This window comes from Gorilla gorilla, chromosome 20, assembly GCF_029281585.2.
Source record: "Gorilla gorilla gorilla isolate KB3781 chromosome 20, NHGRI_mGorGor1-v2.1_pri, whole genome shotgun sequence".
In the NCBI taxonomy this organism is placed as follows: Eukaryota; Metazoa; Chordata; class Mammalia; order Primates; family Hominidae; genus Gorilla; species Gorilla gorilla.
Window position 1 is genome coordinate 42,939,628 of NC_073244.2, and position 15,173 is coordinate 42,954,800.

Genomic DNA, 15,173 nt, shown 5'->3' on the forward strand with positions numbered 1-15,173 from the left:
AAAAAAAAAAATAAATAAATAAAAATAAAAATAAAAATAGAAAATAGTCAACTACTATTACTCAATAGCAACAGATGGTAAAATACAGGCTCAGAGAAATTAATGATTTGTGCCTGGTCACACAGCCAACAAATGGCAGAGATGGGACTTCAACTCTGGGCAACTGCACTCTGCCATCCTTCCTGTAGAACTCTGAGGAACTGAGAGTCTTGCATCTTGGAGGATGTTCCAATCAATTTTTTTTTTTTTTTTTTTTTTTTTTTGAGACGGAGTCTCGCTCTGTTGTTGAGACTGGACTGCAGTGGCGCGATCTCGGCTCACTGCAAGATCCGCCTCCCGGGTTCCTGCCATTCTCCTGCCTCGGCCTCCCAAGTAGCTGGGACTACAGGCGCCCACCAGGACGCCTGGCTAATTTGTTGTATTTTTTAGTAGAGACGGGGTTTCCCCGTGTTAGCCAGGATAGTCTTGATCTCCTGACTTTGTGATCCGCCCGTCTCGGCTTCCCAAAGTGCTGGGATTACAGGCATGAACCACTGCGCCAGGCCCAATTTTGTTTGTTTGTTTTGTTTTGTTTTGTTGTTTTGGGAAAGGGTGGCGTGGAGAAGACTGGGAAACAACCAGTGGTCACCAGAGCTGTAGCACCTCCTTCACCTCTGAGCTCTGGGGCTGGGAACCCCAGGCTTCGGGGACCACTGTGGAGGACGCAGGTGGCCCCCTCTTTCCTGACATCTCAGGAGAGGGAGCGGCAACCGGTTAGGGGAAGAAAAGAACAGGAAGGTTATACAGCCAGGTGGGGAAGGGGCCAACTCCCTGAAAAACCCCTTCCCAGAGTTCTTCTTCAAGCGCAGGGTACCCAAGAGTCAAGGCCCCGCCCCCTTTCCAGTGGCCCCTTTTCTACTTAGGTGACCGCTCCTGGCTGGGATGGGAGGTAGATGGACCGGGGGGTGGGGGAGGGTGGGGGGGGGGGGAGGAGGGGAAGGGAGAGGCAGTGGATGAAGGAGAATGGAAGAGATGACATCCCCCTTGGCCCATTCATCCCATTCAGGTCCCCAAGCCGCGCCCCCCTCCGCCCCACCTGCACTGCCAGTGCCAACGTCAGAGGGAGGAAGAGGGAGCTCGGCTTAGAAGGCTGAGGCCCTGCCACCTGGGCCACACAGATCATGTGGCCTTCCTTCTCCCCACAGAACGCCAGACCATGGACACCCCCTGAGCTGGAGGTCATCCTCCATCTCCACCCTGTTTTCTTTTTCTTTCTTTTTTTTTTTTTTTTTGCGATGGAGTCTCGCTCTGTCGTGGAGGCTGGAGTGCAGTGGCGCAATCTCTGCTCACTGCAAGCTCCCCCTCCTAGGTTCACTCCATTCTCCTGTCTCAGCCTCCCAAGTAGCTTGGACTACAGGGGCCCGCGACCAAGCCCAGATAAGTTTTTGTATTTTTAGTAGAGACGGGGTTTCACCGTGTTAGCCAGGAAGGTCTCGATCCCCTGACCACATGATCCGCCCGCCTCGGCCTCCCAAAGTGGTGGGATTACAGGAGCGCAGCACCACGCCCAGCTAATTTTGGTATTATCAGTAGAGATGTGATTTCACAGTGTTGGCCAGGCTGCTCTCGAACTCCTGACCTCAAGTCATCCACCCGCCTCAGCCTCCCAAAGTGCTGGGACTACAGGTGTGAGCCATAGTGCCTGACCTGTAGTTGTTGAATATTTATTCTTAATCTACAAGTTGGGTGTGATGCAAGTCCTGTACATGGAGTCCCCCAAACTTCTAGAGCAAGGGCTTCCCCATAATCCTGGCAGGCAGGCCTCCCCTGGGGTTCCAAACTTCTGTCCCCACTGAAGTGTTTATCCTCTTCTCTAATCCCAGCCTCCTTTTCCCTGTTTCCATGTGCTCTGAGAGATGCTCCCGCTCCCCCAGGCTCCCTCTGCATCCCCCTCATTTTCTTCCTCCCCGCTGTGTCAATGGAGTCCTAACCCCCACCCTTGACATTGTCCCCTTTTCCTACTACAAAGTGGGACCTTCTTTTCCCCCGAGTGGTCCTGTCTAGGGGTGCCGCTGCCGGGCCCCCTCTGCTCTTCCTGCTGGAGACTGGGGCCTTTCGGGAGTCAGCAGGCACCCGGGCCAACCGCAGCCAGCGAGGGGTCAGCGATACTTCGCCGGCGAGTCATCAGGGTGAGCTGGCCGTGTGCGATGCAGTCACTGGCTGGGTGACAGACCCCCGGACCGCTGTGGACTTGGTTGTGCTCGAGGTGGAGGTGTTGGGCGAGGTGCCTGCAGCTGGCGGCAGTTCCCTCCGCCAACACTTCTTTGTCACCTGCTTCGAGGCCGATAACTCTGAAGAAGGTGGCCCAGGGGTAGGTGGAGAGGCTGCCGCCGGGGTGTGGACCGGGGGGCACTGGGTGTCTGAGTGCAAGGCCAAGCAGTCCTATGTGCGGGCATTGACCGCTGATGCCCAGGGCCGTGTGGACTGGCGATGGATTCAAACTGGCACTGCCTGTGTCTGCACACTCCTCAGCCGGACTGGCCGGGCCTGAGACTTATACCCAGGAACTGGTCAGGCAGAAAAAGAACAGAGCTGGATGCTGAGAGACGTCAGGGTTGGCCCAGCTGCTCTACGGACGGACCCCAGTTGGGGAACTCATCAAATCATGGCAAAATCACAACTCTCTGAATTTGAGCTCAATCTCTGTAGGATGGGTGCACCAACGTGGGGTTTTGAAGGTTGAATAGGAGCTCTCCCGGGGGAACTTGAGGGTAATCATGATGATGATGATAATAATAATAATAGCCACTATTTACTGAGTGTTTACTCTTTCGTAGCCCTAATACATAACTCCTCGGATCAACTCTCATGGATTTGATCATTGGTGACCTTTGGTGTTAAGTTGCTGACTGCTCTGTCACAGAGGACACCACCTTGCTCATCCTGGGGAGTGGGAGGGCACATTTCACGATGTGCATGGGGGAGGAGAGAAACTGGAACATGCAAGCAGATGGCCAGGGGACCTTGAGGACATGGTCTACGGAAGGCCTTTAAGTATCTGGGAGCTGGGGTTCAAATGAGAAATCTTACTTGGTGAGAGCAGGCAGGGGTTGGCTTCGAATATTCTGTTTTGAGATAAAGAGCTACCGATCACACGGGGAGTATAAGCAAGGTTGAATGAGAAGCGATCAGGATGCTGGAGAGTTCAGCCCTGGGCGGGGAGCTCAAGTCAGGTTTCTAGCCCTCTTCCCTGTGCCAACCTATACCCTACATTGGGAAAGAAACAGACCTTAAAATTGTCCAGCTTGATGGCATCGCGGGAAAGGGACTAAGTCCAGATAATGTCCTCCGAGGCTGCGGCCTCGGGGGCAGGACACACCTCCTGCGGGCCTATTCAATGATCAGTTAAATCACCTGAAGCACACGCATTTCCGGGGAGCGCTCCGGGCATCCTGGCTTGAGGGTAGAGTGGGCGGAGGTCCCTAAGGGAGAGGTGGGGCTCGGGCTGAATCCCTCGTTGGGGGCACCAGGGTCAAGTGGCTAACCTGGCAGCACAGTCACGGGGAGGCCCTCTCTCATTGGGCAGAAACTAAGTCCGAAGCCGCGCCCCTCCTGGGCGAGGAGGTTCCACCTCCTAGGTTCCTGTGATTCTCCTGCCTCAGCCCGAGTAGTGGGACATCCCACTTGCTCCCGCCATTCTGTTTACCACAGGTGACAACCGCCATGGCTGAGAGGCAGGGAGGTCCCCCGAGGACCGAGCGAGGCTCGGTCTCCCAAAAAAAAAAAAAGATACATTGAAGTAATTTAAAAACACTTAGGAAGATGTCATTTCTTCCTATCAAGGCGTCCTCCCTTTATGGTTTGTTGTTATATAGGGAACGATAAAAAGAAAGTTTTTTTGGAGGAGGTCGGCCTCGAACTCGAGGCTCTCGCACCCTCGCCTCCCTGAGGGCCCGAAGGCCGGCACAATGGGCCAGAGCCACAGTGGCTCCTGGGGTCGGGGGTTGTCCTTTCTTCCCTTTGACCTTACGCAGGGTGAGGGAGCCAATCACAAGAGGCTCACCCCTGACGTCACCCAGTCCCCAGGGCCAGTGAGGGCCCTGTGTTCCCTGGCGCCCCCTGGAGGGAGGAAGGGGAACTGTATCTGAGAGAGAGCAGCCCATTGGGTCCGCTGACTCCGGCCGGGTTCCCGTGCCGCGTCCAACACCCCTCACTCCCTGTCTCACTCCCCCACGGAGACTCAATTTACTTTCCATGTCCACATTCCCAGTGCTTGCGGAAGATATCCCGCTAAGAGAGAGACATGTCAAAGGTAGGGTAGATCCACATTTCCAGGCACCAAAGATGGAGATGTTCCAGGAAAGACTGCAGGGCCCCTGGGCACCTTCCACCTCCTTCCAGGCCATCACTGGCATGAGAAGGGGCAGACCAGTGTGAGCTGTGGAAGGAGGCCTCTTTCTGGAGGAGCGTGACCCCCAGTAAGCTTCAGGTGGGGCAGTTCCTGAGGGTGGGGATCTGAAATGTTGGGGTATCTCAGGTCCTCTGGGCTGTGGGGTGGGCTCTGAAAGGCAGGTGTCGGGGTGGTGGGTCCTGAATAGGAGATGCCGGGAAGGGTCTCTGGGTCTTTGTGGGTGGTGTACCACGCGGGATGGGAAGGCCAGGACTCGGGGCTGCGGTCTCAGACCCGGGTGAAGCAGTGTCCTTGCCCCAGGGGCTGCTGCTGTTGCTGCTGCTGAGCATGGGCGGGACATGGGCATCCAAGGAGCCGCTTCGGCCACGGTGCCGCCCCATCAATTGCCACCCTGGCTGTCGAGAAGGAGGGCTGCCCCGTGTGCATCACCGTCAACACCACCATCTGTGCCGGCTACTGCCCCACCATGGTGAGCTGCCCGGAGCCGGGGCAGGTGCTGCCACCTCAGGGCCAGACCCACAGAGGCAGCCGGGGAGGAAGGGTGGTCTGCCTCTCTGGTCAGGGGCTGCGGAATGGGGTGTGGGAGGGCAGGAACAGAGGGCTTCCTGGACTCCTGAGTCTGAGACCTGTGGGGGCAGCTGGGGAGCTCAGCTGAGGCGCCGGCCCCAGGCACAAGCTCATTCCCCCACTCACACGGCTTCCAGACCCGCGTGCTGCAGGGGGTCCTGCCGCCCCTGCCTCAGGTGGTGTGCAACTACCGCGATGTGCGCTTCGAGTCCATCCGGCTCCCTGGCTGCCCGCGCGGCGTGAACCCCGTGGTCTCCTACGCCGTGGCTCTCAGCTGTCAATGTGCACGCTGCCGCCGCGGCACCACTGACTGCGGGGGTCCCAAGGACCACCCCTTGACCTGCGATGACCCCCGCTTCCAGGCCTCCTCTTCCTCAAAGGCCCCTCCCCCCAGCCTTCCAAGCCCATCCCGACTCCCGGGGCCCTCAGACACCCCGATCCTCCCACAACAAAGGCTTCTCAATCCGCACTCTGGAGGTGTCTTTCTGTGGGCTCAGGGCAACCACACACACACAGGGTGGGTCCAGCTTCCAAACCATTTTCTACAGAGTCACAGTACAGAACTCTGGTAGAAAACAGGGTGGACGGCTGGGCGCGGTGGCTCACGCCTGTAATTGTCGGAGGCTGCGGTGGGTGGATCAGCTGAGGTGAGGGGTTCCAGACCAGCCTGACCAACATGGAGAAACCCCATCTCTACTAAAAATACAAAATATCGTCGGGCGTGGTGGTGCATGCCTATACTCCCAGGTACTTGGGAGGCTTAGGCAGGAGAATCTCTTGATCCTAGGAGGCGGAGGTTGCAGTGAGCAAGATCCCGCCATTGCGCTTCAGCCTGGGCAACAAAAACAAAGCTCCATCTCAAAAAGTAATAATAATAATAATAATAATAATATAAACATTAAAAATGTTCGGCCAGGCGCAGTGGCTCATGCCTGCAATCCCAGCACTTTGGGAGGCCGAGGCGGGTGCATCACCTGAGTTCAGGACTTCGAGACCAGCCTGGCCAACATGGTGAAACCCTGTCTCTACTAAAAAAAAAAAAAAAATTAGCTGGGTGTGGTGGTGCGCGCCTGTAGTCCCAGCTACTCAGGAAGCTGAGGCAGGAGAATCGCTTGAACCCGGGAAGCATAGGTGCAGTGAGCCGAGATCACGCCACTGCACTCCAGCCTGGGTGACAGGGCGAGACTCCGTCTCAAAAAAAAAAAATAAAATAAAATAAAATAAAAATAAAAATAGAAAATAGTCAACTACTATTACTCAATAGCAACAGATGGTAAAATACAGGCTCAGAGAAATTAATGATTTGTGCCTGGTCACACAGCCAACAAATGGCAGAGATGGGACTTCAACTCTGGGCAACTGCACTCTGCCATCCTTCCTGTAGAACTCTGAGGAACTGAGAGTCTTGCATCTTGGAGGATGTTCCAATCAATTTTTTTTTTTTTTTTTTTTTTTTTTGAGACGGAGTCTCGCTCTGTTGTTGAGACTGGACTGCAGTGGCGCGATCTCGGCTCACTGCAAGATCCGCCTCCCGGGTTCCTGCCATTCTCCTGCCTCGGCCTCCCAAGTAGCTGGGACTACAGGCGCCCACCAGGACGCCTGGCTAATTTGTTGTATTTTTTAGTAGAGACGGGGTTTCCCCGTGTTAGCCAGGATAGTCTTGATCTCCTGACTTTGTGATCCGCCCGTCTCGGCTTCCCAAAGTGCTGGGATTACAGGCATGAACCACTGCGCCAGGCCCAATTTTGTTTGTTTGTTTTGTTTTGTTTTGTTGTTTTGGGAAAGGGTGGCGTGGAGAAGACTGGGAAACAACCAGTGGTCACCAGAGCTGTAGCACCTCCTTCACCTCTGAGCTCTGGGGCTGGGAACCCCAGGCTTCGGGGACCACTGTGGAGGACGCAGGTGGCCCCCTCTTTCCTGACATCTCAGGAGAGGGAGCGGCAACCGGTTAGGGGAAGAAAAGAACAGGAAGGTTATACAGCCAGGTGGGGAAGGGGCCAACTCCCTGAAAAACCCCTTCCCAGAGTTCTTCTTCAAGCGCAGGGTACCCAAGAGTCAAGGCCCCGCCCCCTTTCCAGTGGCCCCTTTTCTACTTAGGTGACCGCTCCTGGCTGGGATGGGAGGTAGATGGACCGGGGGGTGGGGGAGGGTGGGGGGGGGGGGGAGGAGGGGAAGGGAGAGGCAGTGGATGAAGGAGAATGGAAGAGATGACATCCCCCTTGGCCCATTCATCCCATTCAGGTCCCCAAGCCGCGCCCCCCTCCGCCCCACCTGCACTGCCAGTGCCAACGTCAGAGGGAGGAAGAGGGAGCTCGGCTTAGAAGGCTGAGGCCCTGCCACCTGGGCCACACAGATCATGTGGCCTTCCTTCTCCCCACAGAACGCCAGACCATGGACACCCCCTGAGCTGGAGGTCATCCTCCATCTCCACCCTGTTTTCTTTTTCTTTCTTTTTTTTTTTTTTTTTTGCGATGGAGTCTCGCTCTGTCGTGGAGGCTGGAGTGCAGTGGCGCAATCTCTGCTCACTGCAAGCTCCCCCTCCTAGGTTCACTCCATTCTCCTGTCTCAGCCTCCCAAGTAGCTTGGACTACAGGGGCCCGCGACCAAGCCCAGATAAGTTTTTGTATTTTTAGTAGAGACGGGGTTTCACCGTGTTAGCCAGGAAGGTCTCGATCCCCTGACCACATGATCCGCCCGCCTCGGCCTCCCAAAGTGGTGGGATTACAGGAGCGCAGCACCACGCCCAGCTAATTTTGGTATTATCAGTAGAGATGTGATTTCACAGTGTTGGCCAGGCTGCTCTCGAACTCCTGACCTCAAGTCATCCACCCGCCTCAGCCTCCCAAAGTGCTGGGACTACAGGTGTGAGCCATAGTGCCTGACCTGTAGTTGTTGAATATTTATTCTTAATCTACAAGTTGGGTGTGATGCAAGTCCTGTACATGGAGTCCCCCAAACTTCTAGAGCAAGGGCTTCCCCATAATCCTGGCAGGCAGGCCTCCCCTGGGGTTCCAAACTTCTGTCCCCACTGAAGTGTTTATCCTCTTCTCTAATCCCAGCCTCCTTTTCCCTGTTTCCATGTGCTCTGAGAGATGCTCCCGCTCCCCCAGGCTCCCTCTGCATCCCCCTCATTTTCTTCCTCCCCGCTGTGTCAATGGAGTCCTAACCCCCACCCTTGACATTGTCCCCTTTTCCTACTACAAAGTGGGACCTTCTTTTCCCCCGAGTGGTCCTGTCTAGGGGTGCCGCTGCCGGGCCCCCTCTGCTCTTCCTGCTGGAGACTGGGGCCTTTCGGGAGTCAGCAGGCACCCGGGCCAACCGCAGCCAGCGAGGGGTCAGCGATACTTCGCCGGCGAGTCATCAGGGTGAGCTGGCCGTGTGCGATGCAGTCACTGGCTGGGTGACAGACCCCCGGACCGCTGTGGACTTGGTTGTGCTCGAGGTGGAGGTGTTGGGCGAGGTGCCTGCAGCTGGCGGCAGTTCCCTCCGCCAACACTTCTTTGTCACCTGCTTCGAGGCCGATAACTCTGAAGAAGGTGGCCCAGGGGTAGGTGGAGAGGCTGCCGCCGGGGTGTGGACCGGGGGGCACTGGGTGTCTGAGTGCAAGGCCAAGCAGTCCTATGTGCGGGCATTGACCGCTGATGCCCAGGGCCGTGTGGACTGGCGATGGATTCAAACTGGCACTGCCTGTGTCTGCACACTCCTCAGCCGGACTGGCCGGGCCTGAGACTTATACCCAGGAACTGGTCAGGCAGAAAAAGAACAGAGCTGGATGCTGAGAGACGTCAGGGTTGGCCCAGCTGCTCTACGGACGGACCCCAGTTGGGGAACTCATCAAATCATGGCAAAATCACAACTCTCTGAATTTGAGCTCAATCTCTGTAGGATGGGTGCACCAACGTGGGGTTTTGAAGGTTGAATAGGAGCTCTCCCGGGGGAACTTGAGGGTAATCATGATGATGATGATAATAATAATAATAGCCACTATTTACTGAGTGTTTACTCTTTCGTAGCCCTAATACATAACTCCTCGGATCAACTCTCATGGATTTGATCATTGGTGACCTTTGGTGTTAAGTTGCTGACTGCTCTGTCACAGAGGACACCACCTTGCTCATCCTGGGGAGTGGGAGGGCACATTTCACGATGTGCATGGGGGAGGAGAGAAACTGGAACATGCAAGCAGATGGCCAGGGGACCTTGAGGACATGGTCTACGGAAGGCCTTTAAGTATCTGGGAGCTGGGGTTCAAATGAGAAATCTTACTTGGTGAGAGCAGGCAGGGGTTGGCTTCGAATATTCTGTTTTGAGATAAAGAGCTACCGATCACACGGGGAGTATAAGCAAGGTTGAATGAGAAGCGATCAGGATGCTGGAGAGTTCAGCCCTGGGCGGGGAGCTCAAGTCAGGTTTCTAGCCCTCTTCCCTGTGCCAACCTATACCCTACATTGGGAAAGAAACAGACCTTAAAATTGTCCAGCTTGATGGCATCGCGGGAAAGGGACTAAGTCCAGATAATGTCCTCCGAGGCTGCGGCCTCGGGGGCAGGACACACCTCCTGCGGGCCTATTCAATGATCAGTTAAATCACCTGAAGCACACGCATTTCCGGGGAGCGCTCCGGGCATCCTGGCTTGAGGGTAGAGTGGGCGGAGGTCCCTAAGGGAGAGGTGGGGCTCGGGCTGAATCCCTCGTTGGGGGCACCAGGGTCAAGTGGCTAACCTGGCAGCACAGTCACGGGGAGGCCCTCTCTCATTGGGCAGAAACTAAGTCCGAAGCCGCGCCCCTCCTGGGCGAGGAGGTTCCACCTCCTAGGTTCCTGTGATTCTCCTGCCTCAGCCCGAGTAGTGGGACATCCCACTTGCTCCCGCCATTCTGTTTACCACAGGTGACAACCGCCATGGCTGAGAGGCAGGGAGGTCCCCCGAGGACCGAGCGAGGCTCGGTCTCCCAAAAAAAAAAAAAGATACATTGAAGTAATTTAAAAACACTTAGGAAGATGTCATTTCTTCCTATCAAGGCGTCCTCCCTTTATGGTTTGTTGTTATATAGGGAACGATAAAAAGAAAGTTTTTTTGGAGGAGGTCGGCCTCGAACTCGAGGCTCTCGCACCCTCGCCTCCCTGAGGGCCCGAAGGCCGGCACAATGGGCCAGAGCCACAGTGGCTCCTGGGGTCGGGGGTTGTCCTTTCTTCCCTTTGACCTTACGCAGGGTGAGGGAGCCAATCACAAGAGGCTCACCCCTGACGTCACCCAGTCCCCAGGGCCAGTGAGGGCCCTGTGTTCCCTGGCGCCCCCTGGAGGGAGGAAGGGGAACTGTATCTGAGAGAGAGCAGCCCATTGGGTCCGCTGACTCCGGCCGGGTTCCCGTGCCGCGTCCAACACCCCTCACTCCCTGTCTCACTCCCCCACGGAGACTCAATTTACTTTCCATGTCCACATTCCCAGTGCTTGCGGAAGATATCCCGCTAAGAGAGAGACATGTCAAAGGTAGGGTAGATCCACATTTCCAGGCACCAAAGATGGAGATGTTCCAGGAAAGACTGCAGGGCCCCTGGGCACCTTCCACCTCCTTCCAGGCCATCACTGGCATGAGAAGGGGCAGACCAGTGTGAGCTGTGGAAGGAGGCCTCTTTCTGGAGGAGCGTGACCCCCAGTAAGCTTCAGGTGGGGCAGTTCCTGAGGGTGGGGATCTGAAATGTTGGGGTATCTCAGGTCCTCTGGGCTGTGGGGTGGGCTCTGAAAGGCAGGTGTCGGGGTGGTGGGTCCTGAATAGGAGATGCCGGGAAGGGTCTCTGGGTCTTTGTGGGTGGTGTACCACGCGGGATGGGAAGGCCAGGACTCGGGGCTGCGGTCTCAGACCCGGGTGAAGCAGTGTCCTTGCCCCAGGGGCTGCGGCTGTTGCTGCTGCTGAGCATGGGCGGGACATGGGCATCCAAGGAGCCGCTTCGGCCACGGTGCCGCCCCATCAATTGCCACCCTGGCTGTCGAGAAGGAGGGCTGCCCCGTGTGCATCACCGTCAACACCACCATCTGTGCCGGCTACTGCCCCACCATGGTGAGCTGCCCGGAGCCGGGGCAGGTGCTGCCACCTCAGGGCCAGACCCACAGAGGCAGCCGGGGAGGAAGGGTGGTCTGCCTCTCTGGTCAGGGGCTGCGGAATGGGGTGTGGGAGGGCAGGAACAGAGGGCTTCCTGGACTCCTGAGTCTGAGACCTGTGGGGGCAGCTGGGGAGCTCAGCTGAGGCGCCGGCCCCAGGCACAAGCTCATTCCCCCACTCACACGGCTTCCAGACCCGCGTGCTGCAGGGGGTCCTGCCGCCCCTGCCTCAGGTGGTGTGCAACTACCGCGATGTGCGCTTCGAGTCCATCCGGCTCCCTGGCTGCCCGCGCGGCGTGAACCCCGTGGTCTCCTACGCCGTGGCTCTCAGCTGTCAATGTGCACGCTGCCGCCGCGGCACCACTGACTGCGGGGGTCCCAAGGACCACCCCTTGACCTGCGATGACCCCCGCTTCCAGGCCTCCTCTTCCTCAAAGGCCCCTCCCCCCAGCCTTCCAAGCCCATCCCGACTCCCGGGGCCCTCAGACACCCCGATCCTCCCACAACAAAGGCTTCTCAATCCGCACTCTGGAGGTGTCTTTCTGTGGGCTCAGGGCAACCACACACACACAGGGTGGGTCCAGCTTCCAAACCATTTTCTACAGAGTCACAGTACAGAACTCTGGTAGAAAACAGGGTGGACGGCTGGGCGCGGTGGCTCACGCCTGTAATTGTCGGAGGCTGCGGTGGGTGGATCAGCTGAGGTGAGGGGTTCCAGACCAGCCTGACCAACATGGAGAAACCCCATCTCTACTAAAAATACAAAATATCGTCGGGCGTGGTGGTGCATGCCTATACTCCCAGGTACTTGGGAGGCTTAGGCAGGAGAATCTCTTGATCCTAGGAGGCGGAGGTTGCAGTGAGCAAGATCCCGCCATTGCGCTTCAGCCTGGGCAACAAAAACAAAGCTCCATCTCAAAAAGTAATAATAATAATAATAATAATAATAATAATAATATAAACATTAAAAATGTTCGGCCAGGCGCAGTGGCTCATGCCTGCAATCCCAGCACTTTGGGAGGCCGAGGCGGGTGCATCACCTGAGTTCAGGACTTCGAGACCAGCCTGGCCAACATGGTGAAACCCTGTCTCTACTAAAAAAAAAAAAAAAAATTAGCTGGGTGTGGTGGTGCGCGCCTGTAGTCCCAGCTACTCAGGAAGCTGAGGCAGGAGAATCGCTTGAACCCGGGAAGCATAGGTGCAGTGAGCCGAGATCACGCCACTGCACTCCAGCCTGGGTGACAGGGCGAGACTCCGTCTCAAAAAAATAAAATAAAATAAAATAAAATAAAAATAAAAATAGAAAATAGTCAACTACTATTACTCAATAGCAACAGATGGTAAAATACAGGCTCAGAGAAATTAATGATTTGTGCCTGGTCACACAGCCAACAAATGGCAGAGATGGGACTTCAACTCTGGGCAACTGCACTCTGCCATCCTTCCTGTAGAACTCTGAGGAACTGAGAGTCTTGCATCTTGGAGGATGTTCCAATCAATTTTTTTTTTTTTTTTTTTTTTTGAGACGGAGTCTCGCTCTGTTGTTGAGACTGGACTGCAGTGGCGCGATCTCGGCTCACTGCAAGATCCGCCTCCCGGGTTCCTGCCATTCTCCTGCCTCGGCCTCCCAAGTAGCTGGGACTACAGGCGCCCACCAGGACGCCTGGCTAATTTGTTGTATTTTTTAGTAGAGACGGGGTTTCCCCGTGTTAGCCAGGATAGTCTTGATCTCCTGACTTTGTGATCCGCCCGTCTCGGCTTCCCAAAGTGCTGGGATTACAGGCATGAACCACTGCGCCAGGCCCAATTTTGTTTGTTTGTTTTGTTTTGTTTTGTTGTTTTGGGAAAGGGTGGCGTGGAGAAGACTGGGAAACAACCAGTGGTCACCAGAGCTGTAGCACCTCCTTCACCTCTGAGCTCTGGGGCTGGGAACCCCAGGCTTCGGGGACCACTGTGGAGGACGCAGGTGGCCCCCTCTTTCCTGACATCTCAGGAGAGGGAGCGGCAACCGGTTAGGGGAAGAAAAGAACAGGAAGGTTATACAGCCAGGTGGGGAAGGGGCCAACTCCCTGAAAAACCCCTTCCCAGAGTTCTTCTTCAAGCGCAGGGTACCCAAGAGTCAAGGCCCCGCCCCCTTTCCAGTGGCCCCTTTTCTACTTAGGTGACCGCTCCTGGCTGGGATGGGAGGTAGATGGACCGGGGGGTGGGGGAGGGTGGGGGGGGGGGGAGGAGGGGAAGGGAGAGGCAGTGGATGAAGGAGAATGGAAGAGATGACATCCCCCTTGGCCCATTCATCCCATTCAGGTCCCCAAGCCGCGCCCCCCTCCGCCCCACCTGCACTGCCAGTGCCAACGTCAGAGGGAGGAAGAGGGAGCTCGGCTTAGAAGGCTGAGGCCCTGCCACCTGGGCCACACAGATCATGTGGCCTTCCTTCTCCCCACAGAAGGCCAGACCATGGACACCCCCTGAGCTGGAGGTCATCCTCCATCTCCACCCTGTTTTCTTTTTCTTTCTTTTTTTTTTTTTTTTGCGATGGAGTCTCGCTCTGTCGTGGAGGCTAGAGTGCAGTGGCGCAATCTCTGCTCACTGCAAGCTCCCCCTCCTAGGTTCACTCCATTCTCCTGTCTCAGCCTCCCAAGTAGCTTGGACTACAGGGGCCCGCGACCAAGCCCAGATAAGTTTTTGTATTTTTAGTAGAGACGGGGTTTCACCGTGTTAGCCAGGAAGGTCTCGATCCCCTGACCACATGATCCGCCCGCCTCGGCCTCCCAAAGTGGTGGGATTACAGGAGCGCAGCACCACGCCCAGCTAATTTTGGTATTATCAGTAGAGATGTGATTTCACAGTGTTGGCCAGGCTGCTCTCGAACTCCTGACCTCAAGTCATCCACCCGCCTCAGCCTCCCAAAGTGCTGGGACTACAGGTGTGAGCCATAGTGCCTGACCTGTAGTTGTTGAATATTTATTCTTAATCTACAAGTTGGGTGTGATGCAAGTCCTGTACATGGAGTCCCCCAAACTTCTAGAGCAAGGGCTTCCCCATAATCCTGGCAGGCAGGCCTCCCCTGGGGTTCCAAACTTCTGTCCCCACTGAAGTGTTTATCCTCTTCTCTAATCCCAGCCTCCTTTTCCCTGTTTCCATGTGCTCTGAGAGATGCTCCCGCTCCCCCAGGCTCCCTCTGCATCCCCCTCATTTTCTTCCTCCCCGCTGTGTCAATGGAGTCCTAACCCCCACCCTTGACATTGTCCCCTTTTCCTACTACAAAGTGGGACCTTCTTTTCCCCCGAGTGGTCCTGTCTAGGGGTGCCGCTGCCGGGCCCCCTCTGCTCTTCCTGCTGGAGACTGGGGCCTTTCGGGAGTCAGCAGGCACCCGGGCCAACCGCAGCCAGCGAGGGGTCAGCGATACTTCGCCGGCGAGTCATCAGGGTGAGCTGGCCGTGTGCGATGCAGTCACTGGCTGGGTGACAGACCCCCGGACCGCTGTGGACTTGGTTGTGCTCGAGGTGGAGGTGTTGGGCGAGGTGCCTGCAGCTGGCGGCAGTTCCCTCCGCCAACACTTCTTTGTCACCTGCTTCGAGGCCGATAACTCTGAAGAAGGTGGCCCAGGGGTAGGTGGAGAGGCTGCCGCCGGGGTGTGGACCGGGGGACACTGGGTGTCTGAGTGCAAGGCCAAGCAGTCCTATGTGCGGGCATTGACCGCTGATGCCCAGGGCCGTGTGGACTGGCGATGGATTCAAACTGGCACTGCCTGTGTCTGCACACTCCTCAGCCGGACTGGCCGGGCCTGAGACTTATACCCAGGAACTGGTCAGGCAGAAAAAGAACAGAGCTGGATGCTGAGAGACGTCAGGGTTGGCCCAGCTGCTCTACGGACGGACCCCAGTTGGGGAACTCATCAAATCATGGCAAAATCACAACTCTCTGAATTTGAGCTCAATCTCTGTAGGATGGGTGCACCAACGTGGGGTTTTGAAGGTTGAATAGGAGCTCTCCCGGGGGAACTTGAGGGTAATCATGATGATGATGATAATAATAATAATAGCCACTATTTACTGAGTGTTTACTCTTTCGTAGCCCTAATACATAACTCCTCGGATCAACTCTCATGGATTTGATCAT

General features: G+C 56.1%; 2 pseudogenes; both read left to right on the plus strand.

Annotated features, from left to right (window-relative positions):
• The first annotated feature begins 4,696 nt into the window (after positions 1 to 4,696).
• On the plus strand, positions 4,697 to 5,616 carry LOC134757725 (choriogonadotropin subunit beta variant 2-like; annotated as a pseudogene).
• A 5,219-nt stretch (positions 5,617 to 10,835) lies between these two features.
• LOC134757726 (choriogonadotropin subunit beta variant 2-like) lies at positions 10,836 to 11,771 on the plus strand (annotated as a pseudogene).
• Positions 11,772 to 15,173: the final 3,402 nt, after the last annotated feature.